The 12,105-nt window shown below is 45.9% G+C and overlaps 1 pseudogene; it reads left to right on the top strand.

The window, feature by feature from the left end:
- The first annotated feature begins 6 nt into the window (after positions 1-6).
- On the top strand, positions 7-11,851 carry LOC104166107 (annotated as a pseudogene).
- Positions 11,852-12,105: the final 254 nt, after the last annotated feature.

Below are 12,105 nucleotides of genomic sequence, written 5' to 3'. Positions count from 1 at the left end.
CGCCGCTGCCGCATGGAGTCCTGCTTCGACTTCGCCCAGTGCCGGAAAAACGGCTTCAAGGTCTACGTGTACCCGCAGCAGAAGGGGGAGAAGATCGCCGAGAGCTACCAGAACGTCCTGGCCGCCATCGAGGGCTCCCGCTTCTACACCTCCGACCCCGGGCAGGCCTGCCTCTTCGTCCTCAGCCTGGACACGCTGGACCGGGACCAGCTGTCCCCCCAGTACGTGCACAACCTCCGCTCCAAGGTGCAGAGCCTCCACCTGTGGAACAACGGCAGAAACCACCTGATTTTTAATTTATACTCTGGCACCTGGCCCGACTACACCGAGGATGTGGGGTTTGACATCGGCCAGGCCATGCTGGCCAAAGCCAGCATCAGTACTGAAAACTTCAGACCCAACTTTGACGTTTCTATCCCGCTCTTCTCTAAGGATCATCCTAGGACAGGAGGGGAGAAGGGATTTTTGAGGTTTAACACCATCCCTCCTCTCAGGAAGTACATGTTGGTATTCAAGGGGAAAAGGTACCTGACGGGGATAGGGTCAGACACCAGGCATGCCTTATATCACGTCCATAACGGAGAGGATGTTGTCCTCCTGACCACCTGCAAGCATGGCAAAGACTGGCAAAAGCACAAGGATTCGCGCTGCGATCGAGACAACGCCGAATATGAAAAGTAAGTGAGCGGTGCCCCTTCCCTGTGCGTGTGTCCCCAGGGGCGTGCTGGCATGCCCAACTCTGCAAGCGGCTCCGGCTGCCGGACAGTTGTGAGCAGATGTGTGCCGACGCGCTGGCAGACACGATCTGTCCTTTGGGTGGGTCGGTCGCTCCTCTTGCCCTCTGCGAGGCCGCCGGCTGGCTCGGCTCTGCCTTGGCTGGGGAAGACGGCAGGGAGGCGTTGGAGGGCGGCACAGCGTCCCGCAGTCGTGGCGGTCCTTGCCCGAGGACGGATGACCTCCATCCGCAACCCTTTGGCTTCGCAAACATGGCCAGTGGTGAAAGTGCTGCTGGAGGATGCTCTGGCATTTGGCACTGCCCTTTGTCCCCCCAGTGGCTCTTAGAGTAGGTGCCCTGTGCCTTCCCTGCCCCGAGACAAAGTTTGTGTGAGTCCTCAGCCCTCCTCAGTGCACACACAGTGGGTTAGTTGGGTGGGTTAGTTGCTGAGGGTGATTGCTGGGATGCTCTCTCCAAAAAGCACTGCCCGGCACCTGGCCCGTGTCTGTGTATCTCCACAGACAAGGCAGTAACTTGTCTTGCCATCTTTTTCCTCTCAGTTCAAAGCAGCACAGCATCAGTAAAGAAAGGAGGAAAAAGAAATGCTGACTGTGTTCACGTCCTGTGTCTGAGTTTCTGGTATTTACATGTGAGAGGATACACTGGCGGTGTGAGCACAGCGTGTGTTTGCTGTGAATGCTTGGTTTTTTGGCTTTCCCTGATTTTTATTTTCATTTGTTGATAATGTCACTATGTAGCCAAATTTTGTGTCGCTGTGGTGCTGCCCTTGTCTTCCAGTCTGCTTTTCAGGTTTGTATATATAGCTGCCGGGAAAATTGCTTCCCAGGAATTACCTCCAGGACTGTGATGCTGACTAAGCCATTTGCAACTGGTTAGTTCGTTTAAATGCCGACCACTCTACGTTTGCTGCAGAGTAGGTGTCTACATGAAGTTTTTCACATGAGAATGTTTCCTGTGTAGCAGGAGTCAAATTAAAACTGAATTAAAATGCTGAATTAAAACAGACCAGCCGTGTAGCGCTGAGTAGCGTGCGGTGGAGCTGCACCGAGAGCTGCCAACGGCTGGAGGGGTTTGCGATGCACAGAGGAACGTGGGTGGAAAAATACTCCTGGAGAGCAGTCGGGAAGAAACTACGGTGGCATTAATGCTGATCAAAATTTCCAGCTGGCTGCCTGTTTCTCCACCGAAACTATCCACAGAGGGTTGAGAGAGACCAGGAGGGTCAGCACCACAATGCTGGGAAGCCTGCGTGTGCCTGGGCAAACTCTGCTCACCCTCTGGTTACTGTAAATCTGCTGCAGAGGGGGAGGAAACAGCAGTGCAAATACTTGGTGGACTTTTAATCCCATTCGCTTTCAGAAAACGGATGGGCAAGTGGTGAAATGATACACACATGGAAGTGATACAGCGGCGGTACCGAGTGATCAGTAGAGCTATTAAGCTAAGCTTACGTTGTTTGTGACTTGGGAGTCCCTTTGGCTTGCGACCTCCTTTAGGGAATATTTTTTGGGGGAGCGGGGAAGGGAGACCTTCCGATTGTATCCTTGCAAGCTGTGCTGGTTTTTGGCATAGATCTCGGCAACTGGAGCTCATTTATAGATAGGAAAAGTCCTGGTTATTTGCTGCGTTCTACAGCATGTATGCTGTCAAGTTGTCATAAAAACAAACGTACCCGCCTGTGGTTTGACCGGCGTGGGGCCATGTTCTATTTTGTTACAGCTATGCCATTTGGTCTAATAAAAGATAGACCTCTTGCCATAAGTTTTGCCCCTCCTGAAATGTCTTTGCCGCTTATTTTGTAGCAAGGGGTGTACATAACAACCCTCAGGGGATATGGAAGCATGAACCCAACTGGTACGCCATGCTATTCGTACAAAAAACATACTTGCTTCTAAGATGAAGCTGTTATCTGGAGTGGTATATGGGGACTTCAACATTTGTTACAATGCTGCTCTTAAAGATGGGAGGTAAAAAAAGATGATTACAAGAAAATAAGATTACTCCAAGAATTGAGACAGGCTGAATCTGTGGTTGGGCCACTGGGGTGAACGGGCTCGCTCTGGTGAACAACTGCAGATGCTGAAGCTTTTTAACCCGGCATCTTACCTGAGGAGCGCACCTGCCAGAGCGTGCTGCTGCCCCTTCGCACGCCTGCTGCGGTGCCGATTCACAGCGAAGTATGCCATCTGCTGATCTCCCAGCACTGCGACCTGCCGGGGCCTGCGTTCTCCATCTCTCCCGTGAAAATACGGACCACGCCTGGCACTCCACTCCCTTTATAAAATCCAGCATCCCCAGGGTAGCGTAACGGCAGTCAGCCCGTTGAAGTGCTTCTGTGCCGATGTGTAACCTAGGTGTGAAAGCTTTAGGAGGGACTCTGCTATTCACCCCGCCTAAAGCAGTATCCAACCATGAATGAGGCTGTAGTTCTTGGGAAAGAAATGTCTCTAAATACAGCTGGGCCTTGAAAACTGCCTACAGAGCTGCTCTTGTGGGGGTTTTTGGGCTTGGATTTAACAATGCGTCCTCAAGGTTTTAATCAAAAAGAATAAAAACGTATTCTCCAGGGTATGTATATTTGTGTATCCATGCAGAGTTGGGAAAGTCATATATCAGGCTCTCCTGTGCCCGTTTTCCCATCCTCTGCTGTGATGCTTACACTATTTCGCTTCACGTGAAGGACAGGAGCTTGGGTGCCCTGGCCGTGGAGAGCTGCCCCCAAGATACCGATCCTTGCCAGGGCATCATATGAATGATTGGCTCTAGGTAGAGGCCTTACAAAGCCGGGTAAATGAGGTGACCAGATTTTAAAACGTCGTAATCTTGTGTCAGCGGGGTTATGTTATGCTTGGTGCCAGTGCACTTTACAAGTTACTTGTGATGGGGTTTCATCTATGGTGCAACATTTGGTTTGGGGTTCAAACGAGGTCCACCTGTCCACAGGATGTATTGTTTCCTCTCTAGGAGATTGACAAAGCCAAGAAAGGTGACTTCTTGATCTGTGGAAAAATGCATAGAGTGTCTTACTTCATGTGGGAGAAGGAGGGGCGGGTGTGTGCGTATTTGATTCTGTCTCCCTGAATTGTGTTGAAAGATCCATCTGTGTGTTACAGCTAATTAATTTGCATCCCAGTTATACATCTCAGCAGATAAAGCTGATGCAGAGTAAAATGAATTGCATTATCATGATTAGACTACTAGCAAACAGGATATAAAGGAAAACAAAGAAAACCTCTGTTTTTTTTACGGTGTCCTTGACTGTCAAAGTTGGCCTTTGTCACCCAGGGCTAGGGCAGCTGGGCTTTCTGAATTCCTCCATGGTAGGATTTCAGCATCAAGCTTTCTGTTTCACAAAGGGTTAAGCGAATAAACAGTGCTGCTGCTGAAGTTTGAAGACAGCCTCTTAAATATTTAATGACAGTCTAAATATATACATATGTACAATGTGGTTTAAACAAAGGCAGAATTCATGTACAGGCTTAACTGGTTCCAGATAATTACTTTTTGGAAGGTAATATAAATGACTATGGATACTGAAAGAAATGGAGGAATGCGATGTTCTAGTAAAGCCAGATGCAGAGTAGAGATTTGCACCAAAATGGGGATCTTTCGAGGAAGGTAAATAATATCTATGGTGTATCCCCTGATCTGCAACAACATTGCCCTTGGAAGATGGAGAGAGTAGCAGTGGTGGTATCAGAAAACATTAGGTCTTATCAAAACCTCATTCGAGGAGGCTTTTTCCTCATATCTGTGCAGGATAGCTGAAGTTAATGATGGTAATGAAACAAGGGTGAAAAAACAAATAATGAACGGGGTTGAAGAGAGTAGGATGGAGAAGGGGAAGTGAGCAAAAAATGAATTTTTTGAGAAATGTGAACTTCTGGTGGAGGACAAGCAGTGTAGCAAGGGTTCTTTATAGACTTAGTAAGTTTTTTGACTAGTCAGTGCTCAGAAAGCCTGTGTGATCCAAGACTGAACTGAGAAAGGCAGGCAAAGCAGGCAAGGCCTCTTGAGGTGGGACTAGTCCTGCAAGAGGAGGTTGGAGGCATGTGGTTGAGGAGGAACCTGCAGAAGGATCTGTGCACGGATCTCCCTGGGGCTGCTGGGCGCTGGCAGAAGAGGGAGAGAGGAGCAGCCCACCATGTATCTCTGCAGGGTACACAATAGCACCGAGCAGGGTTGTATGTGTACTTTTACAGGGGAAAATATCCAGCTGAACATCTTCATTGATCCCTGGTAGGTTTACCTGGTGTGCACTCTACTGGTGGAACGTGTGTCAATCACGGCTGAACCTCCTGCCCATGAAATCGCTGTCTCGAGCAAAGGTTACAGTTGTGCAATAAGCACAGAGTGGGAAGAAAAGCAACTTTTAGTTTCGCTTCCTTCTCGCCAGGAATAAAATACACATATAAAAAAAGAAATGGTAGAGTTAGACACTAGGGCTGACTTTGCCACTCACAAGACCAACATGAAAATGTGAGGTAAGGCTTAGGCATGCCCGTCCAACATGTGATGATAATCTAGATGCTTCATACGCGTGTACGTGCATGTTTCAAACAAAGGTGAAATTCCTGTATTTTCAACATACTGAGCTTCAGTATACTGTATTAAAATACAAATATAAATGCCACACTTGATCACTTACTGGATTATTTTTGGAATTATTTAAAAGCCTTCACAAGTTGGCTCCTTTGCAGCTATTTAGGACAGGGCTGAGTAATTACCAGGTTCAGGATGGCTGTTGTCTGGGACATCTGAACTGAGATGGGAACCAGTCCGTGCATCTTGTATATCACCAGGCTGCTTCGGGAGCTTGGATGAAACTCAAGAACTACTGAGAGAGCTTGGGCATTTTCCCAGAGTATCTTGGCTCCTGCAGAGACCTATCCCCACCAGGCTGCTTTTTTATTTTAATATCAATTTTCAAGAAATGGGAAACTTGCCTGTCTTACAATGCGTTTATTCCAAAATGCAGTGAGCAGGTAAATAACAAAGCTTTAATGTACATTTGAGAAATATGGGACTTGCTCTATCGTGTTCATCCTCCCACTCTCTGTACATATTGCAAAGTGTCCTTATGTGCCCGTCGATGCTGATTTACTGCAAATAGTGCCCTGGGGAGGGTAGGAGCTTCCACCTGGGAGCTGATGCCCTGGCAGGAACTGGGAGCAGGGACGACAGGAGCATCCCTGAGCTCATGGCCAGTGGTGCAATCCTCAGCCTGGCTGTTTGCACCAGGCTCTTTCCTCTCTGAAAAGGGATGGAAGAGGGTGGATGTGTGTGCATGAGTGTGTTTCCCCGTGCGAGTGGTGCCGAGTGCTGCAGCGTGTGTGGCTGGGTGTGTAGGGTCAGGCATCGGCAGAGGAACCCACCCTGCCTGTGGGCTTTAAACCAGGCGCCCTCCTAACCTCAAATAATTAAGTTTTCTTGTGGGGCAAGTTATTATTATAATTGCTTGCCCCAGGCTTTTCTGCGTCTTTCTGTGAAGCATCTCATATGAGGCTCTGTGGTGACAAAACCTTACAGTAGATGGCTGATCTGGTCCAGAGCAGGTGTTTTCTGTATGCAGAAACATAGGTGAACACTGCTTTCACGGCTGGAGGGGCTCTGATTTTGTTTTTCCTGCCTAGGAAAATTGTTCTAGGATCATTTATTGATAAATAATTATCACTGAAGAGACACTTGGCAACAGAACTCAAACCCAAAAATGATGTGAGTCATCATTTTAATTTTAAGCAGAATTAATACAGAAATGGGTAGTTTGAAGGGTTTGTTGAACCCAGATCAGAACTGAGCTAAAAATAATGTTTCCAGCTACCCATTTGGGCAAGATGAGGCCCTTCTGTGTCCCCAGCGAGGTGCCCTCAGCAAGAAGATGCTGCAGAGCATCCCGCAGTGCCCCTGCCTTCTCGTGCTCCCTGGCTGGGCATTTCACAGGGCAAACCCTGACTTGTGCAGGACTTTCTATAAGGGCCTAGGGTGGGCTTCACTGAAACCGCTACTAAGGGAGAGGGACGGCCAAATTTGGGGTTCTCCTGGGGGCTTGCATGCTGCTGCCTGATGCATCAAGAGTGTTCCCAGCCGTGGACCTCTTTGCATCCGTCCATGCAGCTGGGAAGTGGTGCATCTCCCCAGGAGGATGGGATTGAATGAGAGGAGTGTCAGCTCAAGACAGGCCCTAGTGAAAAGGGCTCCTGGTTTGATTCTGCTGGAAATAATCCTTTTGCCCCACATACAGCCCTGGAACAGTCCACTGGAAAGTAAACCGACAGCCGCTTGCGGGAGACGGAGGTAAATGAAACTGGTCAGCACGAAGCACTTATTTACTCAACAGATGTGAGTTGAGAATGTGCTGTAATCTGATGATTTCTAGAGTATTATCTGTGATTGTTTTCCCTTTCTCTCTGCAGGGTTTCTTTCTGAAAATCCGCAGAGTTTTGTGGTCTTGGGTAAACAAACTGTTTTGCTAACCAGAGAAAAATGATCAGTAGGTATGTAGATAACTGTCTGCCCTGTGAAGGGAATTAAATGCTGTGTTCTGTGCTGCTAAGGTGACTGACTTCTCAAGGACTTGGCTATATCTAGATGATGATGCAAGATATATACTCCTGTCCCATGTCATATGGAGATTAGTTCAACATGTGGGAATGTGTGAGTATAACTTCAGGTTATATTTAAGGTTCTGCAGCTTTCCACATTGCCAAGTATTTTGGGACGTATAGCTTTCAAAACCTTCTCATGGTTTACACTGAGCAGTAGATTTGTTCCTCCTTTTCTGTTCATCCAGCTATTCTGTGCTTTTGCATAAGGTTTTGTGTTGCTCTTTTTTCAATCAAAATTTCAGGAGGAAACAAGACATATATCATCACTGTCTTGCCCTTTAGTTTAGGAGCCTCCTCAGTCACCTGGAGGGAGCATCAATGCTATGTAATGCTAATACAACTCATCCCCACATCTCTGGAGCAGGCAGGGAGAGGAGCTGGGGCAGGAGGGGCCTGTGGCACCGTGCATGCACAGGGGCAATTAAAGATCCAGGTCAGAGGATGGTGGGGGTCATTATTTCTTCCAGTTATAATTTATAATGGTTGACTCCCATGTATTGGAAGAAACCGAGGAGTGTGCTTAGAGCAGTCCCTGTCCTGGTATTACAGGCGTCTGCGGTGGTTTGGAAGCAGAGAGATGGGAGCTCAGCATGCTGCAGTGGTGCAGGAGAAACTAGTTTAAGGAATGAATTCCAAATGAGAACAAAAGAGAGGAGATTCATTTCACATGAGAAGAGGGAAGTAATGCTTTAAGAAATAGACCCTATCTCAGCAAAATGTTGTGCCTAACTGCTTTGCTGGGAAAGAACTGGTGTGAGTGCTGCTGGGCTGATGGCTTTCCAAACGCAATCTGACTTCCTAAAATGTTATCATTTCTTAGAATAAGAAAAAATAACTTTAAGCCAGTCAGGAGGGTTAGGCCTCCTCAATAACAAGAGAAAGAAGATGCCATTTTCTTTAAATATCTTGTGTTTTCCCTGCTTGTCTCTCTCACCACTTCTTGCTGAGATTTAACTGCGGTTTTTTGGGTGGTGTAGTAGTGCTGTCTCCTCAGCAAGGATGCAGATGGAGTTCTAAGCAGGTGTTCCCTGAAAGGTGGTAGAGTTGGGATGTTTGTGTTGGCTAAATCAGGCTCCTGTTTCATATTCCAGTAAGAGAAACTTCTCCGTGCTCCTGCAGTCCCCGGGCGAAGCGTGGTGCTGGCAGGGCCATCGCAGGAGCTCCTGCCTTCTGCCTGCCTGCAGCACACGTGGTCTTGGGGCTACAGTCTGGTGGCCAGGACTGCCACTAGCCACTGTGGTTACATTTCCATATGCGTTTAAAATGGGGAAGAACAGTTTGCTTTTCCCTAAGCAATTTTGGGTGTTACTTTAGTGCCTTACAATGTTTTAGAGAAAGTGCTATGTAAAACTGAACTATTACTCATTAAGATTTTCTGTGTCCTCTTCTCAGGAAGCATCAGCGAGTGTAGGTCTAAACTGTGACTTTCTGATAAAAGGTGACAGTCGTCAGAAGCAACATAAAGCAGCTCTTCTCTGTGCGTATGGGGGGTGGGGAAAGCCCATGAAAGCTTTTTTGGGGTTTTACGCTTGTCCTAGGTCAGGATACGTGGTCATGTTTTATATGTGAATGAGCCTTTTAACTCTCCTTGCTTCACTCACACGCTACCGAAGGCTGCCGCTTTTCCAGGCGCTGAAGCACTGCCGTTTCTGATCACTCCTCCAAGGGCTCTCACGGTGCAGTTAGCAAATTCTGTAAAGCTTTTCTGCCTTAAGTTGACTTTTTTCCCCCATGATGGTTTCTAGTCCAGAAATTCATGAAAATGAAATAATTCCCGGGTTCCTAAGTGAGTTTCCCGTTCATTCACTTTTTTCCCTCTAATATACTCTTTGTGTTTGTGAATGAAACAGAATTAGGGCTAATTTAGTTGATTGGCTGCAAAACAAAAGTATTCAACGCTAAGAAAGGAAAATGAAAAGGCCTTTCTGAAATGTTACTTCTTTGCATAATTGTAATAAGATTATAATTATACAGTTGGGTGTTTAGCAGTGGATTTGCTGTAAACACGGTCATGGGAAATGTCTCGTTGCTCACTTGTGTCGGTTCGAGTCCCTGTGTGGTCCCATCAATGACTGTACCAGCATCTCTAGCAACATTTTCTCTTCTGGCAGGATGGCATGTTACAGAAAATGCTATCTCTAGTTCTCCTCCCGGCTCCTCCCACAAAATTACTGCCAGTTGATATGACCATGTCAGACCATTGACACAAATCAATAAGTTCAATCATTCTTCAGCTCCTAAACAAAATTGAGAGCGTGATGTTGACGGGCTGCACATAGCAATTCTGGCAGTGATTCCTAAACGGAAAATGCATACCATAGCATTTGCAAAGTGTACATGGGGGACCCTGTTCTGTTAATAATTAGTTCTCCAAGGCTGTAAAAAGGAGCATGGAATAAATAGTTTCCTAAAACTGCAGTGTGTTATGACCCCTACAGCCATCAGGCTGATGGAGAACATCACCTGTCCAACAGTGGTGCTGGAGAGGGGCAAGTGTGGCAGAGTTTGGTTAGGAATCCTGATTTTCTTCATTCTCCTAGAAGATCTTGACTTCTTATACTGGTTTTTGCCTTGTGAATAGTTGCAGGCATTTTATCGCAATACTGGAATTCCTGGTGCGATCAGGTAGTTCAGTGTGTAGCTACCAGAAAGCCCATCAAAATTCTAGTTGCTGTAGTCTGCAAGAATAAAATCAGAGGCTGCTTCTAAAAATCAGAACCTTCATCTGAAGAGAAGGACAAATCTTTGTTTATGATGTCTGAATTTATATCTCTGAAGGCTTGTTTGGGTGTGTCTGCTCATAGACTCAAATCAGCTGCTTCAGGAAGATAAACACATAAATGTTTCATCTCCTCGATTTGCCACCAACTATTGCACTGGGTGCTAGCAGAGTTTTCTTTTAATTAAATATAATTTATCTAATCCTAGTGGTAAACATAATTATAGGATTTATTTTTTAATACTGTGATTTCAGAATTACTTTATAAAGAAGAGTAACATTTCCCCCTTAAGGGCTCTTTAAAAACAAGCAAACAAAATAAAAAAACAAAGTACACTTTGCTAAAAGTAATAAATCTCAGACAAGAAGCAGGAAAAAAAAAAGCATCTGATATGTTGGAAGCTGCAATAAAGCTGAAAATTAATGATCAGTAAGTCAGTGCTGCGAGAGAGTGAATGCATTATGGATTTGAGGAGACGCATATAGCTTATTAAATGTCAGCAAATTTTAGCATAAGCAGTAGAAAACCCTGATCAGAAAATATAAACCAGTGCAACCTGCAGTTGGAAGATCCAGTGCCACAAAGGATGTGGGAACCATGTGTCTGGTTGAAACGCAAGAAGTTGCCTTGCACGATCAGGGTCTGAAGTTGCATGCTAAAGTCCTTTAGTTTCTGATCGGAGGGATTTAAACATTTCAGTAAGACATGATTGTAGTCTCAGGGAGGGATTTATTGTACTGTAAAACCTTTGCACGAGAAGGTATGTATGACTGTTTAAAGTAATTTAAAACAAATAACATCCCTTCACCCTCCCACTCCCTCACGTTTTTTTTCCTAAAACTGAAAAGTAAGGCTACTACTTGAATTGTAATGGGATAATATATCAAGTGAGTGATCACATCAGGCATGGACACTTACCAAATCACAGCGAGATAACTGTGAATAACTCTCTAGTTTCAACAATTTGCATGGCCATTAACAATTGATGGGTTTCCCTTAGAACTGCATTATCTATGGCAGCGGGATCTATTCTCACGCACCACTCCTGCATACTAAGTGCCAGAGGAGTTCTCAAAAGTGAGGGTAATAAAAAAATCTGATAGCAGCAAGGTGAATGAAGCAGGTTGGAATTTCAAGGCGACATTTTTTGAAAGTGGGGAAATATTTCAGGTGATCATGCATTTTCATAACTGCTTCCCACCCTTCCCTGCCTATTTTTTTAACTACAGTTCTGCAAGTTTTAATTCAAGCTGATGTTAGATTTCCCTTCACTGCTTGACGTTGTCTCAGGCTTGATGGTCGGTCTGGCATGTGGATCAGTTTAAGCGAGATTTAAAAGTATGTTTTGGTTTAGTTTTGGTTTGGACGCATGTCTTGAGGAGCTCTTATGCATATTCGACAAAAGATAAAACTCGTGCTAAATTTATCGGTCCTAGATTGCTGGGTGGTTCTTTCATGGGAATGATTTTGAGCAGGTGCCAAAGATGTGCTTTCCTTAGAGGAATCATGCCACCATTTTAATAAACATGCGACACATCCCTTATTTCTAGCGCCTTCATCTCTGGCTGACGGCACACCAGGTCTTTCCAGATTCCTCCATCAAGTTGACTTTTCCAGCCCCAAATCTCTTTTCTCGCTCTCTTTTGATTTCTCTTTCTTGCCCTCTTCCCTAGCCCCCTTTCTTTTCATGGTGCTGCTGTTGTGGCAAGATTAAAGCAACTGAGTGAAGCAGTGGCGGGGAAAGCTCGGGTAATCAAAGTGTGCAAGCGGCTGGAGCTGTGTGAAGGCAGGTGGGTGACACATCAAAGCTGGTGGGTACGGGCACTTGCTGCTCCCGCCTCTCCTCGTAAATGACCCCCCTGCTGTAAACAGTTCCTGGGGTTAATTTGTGAGCTCACACGTACACAAATGTGATTGCTTTTCTACCCGCTTCCCAAAATTTAATTGCAGGAAGCGGTAATAAAGTTTTAGCTTTGTTCCTTGGAAGATAGCTTCCGTAGATGTGGTGTGTTAGGGAATAAGCACCTGAGCTGTTGATAGCAGA

This window comes from Cariama cristata, unplaced genomic scaffold (genome assembly GCF_000690535.1).
Source record: "Cariama cristata isolate BGI_N322 unplaced genomic scaffold, ASM69053v1 scaffold168, whole genome shotgun sequence".
Taxonomy (NCBI): Eukaryota; Metazoa; Chordata; class Aves; order Cariamiformes; family Cariamidae; genus Cariama; species Cariama cristata.
The sequence above is the reverse complement of the archived record's forward strand: the minus strand, read 5'-3'. Positions and strand labels throughout refer to the sequence as shown.